This window comes from Mastomys coucha, unplaced genomic scaffold (assembly GCF_008632895.1).
Source record: "Mastomys coucha isolate ucsf_1 unplaced genomic scaffold, UCSF_Mcou_1 pScaffold8, whole genome shotgun sequence".
Lineage (NCBI taxonomy): Eukaryota > Metazoa > Chordata > Mammalia > Rodentia > Muridae > Mastomys > Mastomys coucha.
The window spans coordinates 51,206,243-51,209,281 of NW_022196914.1; the positions used below are offsets into that span (position 1 = coordinate 51,206,243).

Consider the following 3,039-nt stretch of genomic DNA (forward strand, 5'->3'; position numbering starts at 1 on the left):
TAAAAATTTAAAAAAAAAAAAAAGACTCCTAGCAATGAGGTCTATGGAGCCTGAAGCAGCCATCTCCTGAAACCAGACAAGACTTCCAATGGAGGGACTAGAACACCAACCCAGCCACAAATCCTTCAACCTTCAATTGTCCTGCCTTCAAGATGTGCTGGGGTAAAGATGGAACAGAAATTGAGGGAATGGCCAACCAATGACTGGCCCAGCTTGAGACATCATGCCATAGGAGCCCACCTCTGACATTGTTAATGATATTCTGCTGTACTTGCAGACAAGAGCCTAGCTTGTCATCAGAGAGACTTCACAAAATAACTGATGGAAACTTATGGAGAGACCCATAGCCAAAGATTAAGTGGAGGTTGGGGAATCCTATGGAATCATCTGTTCTCCTTCAGAGAAGATGGTGCTGGCCAGTTCAGTGAGGTCCGATGGTCACTGTGGGGAAACCCTGAGGGCACTCCGCAACTCCAGCAAAGGCCGCCTGCACTACGAGCGCGAGGGGCTGCTGTGTGTTTTGAAAGAACGCAAGTCTCCTCCCAAACTGTCTTCTTACTCTGGATGGGTGGTAGATCACATCCTACCCAACACCTCACGCTGCGTGCAAGAGAATGCTCCTTCCTCAGGTAACCTACGGTCCTCTGGATCTGCTTCAGGCCTGGACCAATCCTCACAACTGAAGTCTCCTGTCAGAAGTACCCCACAATATCCCTCACCCTCAACGCCAAGTGCATCCCAGAGCACACAGGAGTCCCCGTTCACAGAACCTATTGCACTTCGGTCCTCTCGGGCGATCCAAGTGGAAGACTGCATCCGAATGTTCGAATTGGCATCCAGAAGGAGAGCAACAGAGAGCCTGAGGCAGCGGCAGAAGGAGCACGAGAGGAAAGTGCAAGCCTTCCCAGAGATGGCATCTGAACAGCTAAAGAGGTTGGACGAGCTGAAGGAGCTGAAGTTGAAGCATGAGGAGTTCCGGGACTCAGAGGAAGTGATGGAGAGGAGGAGCAGAGAAGCCCTGGGCCATCAGGAGAAGCTGAAAGCTGGGCAGCATTGCCCCAGAGCCAAGATTCTCAACCCAAAGGTAGGAGAGACAGAACAGCAGCAGCTTCGGGAGGAGGAAGGCCGGGTCCATCTGCGCAGCCTGTACACCCTGCAAGACGAGGTCCTGCAGCTCAACCAGCAACTGGATGCCTCCAGTCAGCACAAAGACCCGCTGAATGTGGACCTGGCTGCCTTCCAGACCCAGGGCAACCAACTGTGTGGCCTCATCTCTAGAATCATTCGCAGCACCTTGGAGACTGGCATTCCCACAGCAGAGAATCAAGCCCAGGCTGAGCTGGCCCTGCAGGAAATGCAGGGCCTCCTCTTGAATTTCGAGCAGGAGATCACCAGAGCCTCTAAAGTGAAGAAGAAGCAGGAGGACGAAGAGGACGATGAGGAGGACGAGGAGGAGATGATGGAGGAGGAGGAGGAGGAGGAGGAGGAGGAGGAGGAGGAGGAGGCCCAGCTCCAATGGCAGGAGTCACAGATGCAGCAGGAGCCAGGGGCTCGCGGCCAGAGCTCTGCACCCAGCCCAAGCCCAGCAGGTTCACAGAATGAAGACCTGCAGGGGAAGGTACAAGATAGTACAATGCAGTGGTACCAACAACTTCAGGATGCTTCTGCCGAATGTGTGTTGGCCTTTGAGGATCTGGCCAGCAGCAAGGACAGTCAGATGAAAAAGATAAGGATGAACTTGCAGAAGGCAGCCACCATCCTGGTGAGCCAGATCTCCAGCATCTCGGGTCCAAAGCTGAAGGAGATCTTTGATAAGATCCATTGCCTGCTCTCAGGAAAGCCTGTCCAATCTGGAGGGCGTTCTGTGTCGGTCACTCTTCACCCACAGGGGCTGGAGTTTGTCCAGTACAAACTAGCAGAGAAATTTGTGAAACAAGGAGAGGAGGAAGTGGCCTCTCACCATGAAGCTGCATTCCCCATTGCAGCGGTGGCATCTGGTATCGGGATGCTCCACCCCAAAGTCGGAGACCTCATTCTTGCTCAGCTCCATAAGAAGTGTCCGTACTCAGTTCCTGTCTACCCAGCTTTCAAGGAAGGGATGGCTTTGGAGGATTATCAACGGATGCTTGGCTATCAAGAGACAGATTCCAAGGTTGAGCAACAGGACCGTTTTCTAAAACGAATGTCTGGGATGATCCGTTTGTATGCCGCCATCATCCAGTTCCAGTGGCCCTGTGGAAACCGGCAGGAAGCTCGTGCTCATGGCTTACATCATGGCTGGTGCTGGTTGGCACAGGTCTTAAACATGGAGCCTCTCTCAGCTGTGACAGCCACTCTCCTGTTTGACTTCTTGGAGGTACGTGGGAATGCCCTCATGAAGCAGTACCAGGTCCAGTTCTGGAAGATGATACTTCTCATCCAAGAGGACTACTTGCCCAGAATTGAAGCCATCACGAGCTCAGGACAGATGGGCTCCTTCATACGTCTCAAGCAGTTCTTGGAGAAATGTCTGCAACACAGGAGATTTCTGTCACCAGAGGCTTTCTGACAACGTCCTTCTGGCACTCTTGATGTCCTTTGTCACACTGTGTGGGAGGATGGGCAACAATAAAGCAACTGAGACAGTGGGATTGGAAGAATCATGTAAGATTGAGAAAATGAAAGAAAAGAATAGAAAAAGAAAACCTACAGAACAAATTAACCTAGGCCCAGAGCGGCTCATAGAGACTGAACTGTCAACCAGAGAACATGTATGAGACTGCACATATGCTAGAGTGTAGCTTGATCTTCTAACAGGAGGAGCAGAGCCTGTCTCTGACTGGGTTGTCTGCCTTTGAGACTTTTCCCCTAATTGGGATGCCTCATCTAGCCTCAGTAGGAGAAGATGCAACTGACATTACTGCAACTTGATATGCCAAGGCTGGTTAACATTCTAAAGAAAAAGGGAGAAGGAATGGATTGTGGGACGGGGAAAGGACTGGGAAGAGAAGAGAGAGGGGAAACTATGGTTGGGATTTTTTTTTTTTTTTTTTTTTTTTT

The 3,039-nt window shown here is 51.0% G+C and overlaps 1 pseudogene; it reads left to right on the plus strand.

Moving 5' to 3' along the window:
• The first annotated feature begins 406 nt into the window (after positions 1-406).
• LOC116083293 lies at positions 407-2,942 on the plus strand (annotated as a pseudogene).
• Positions 2,943-3,039: the final 97 nt, after the last annotated feature.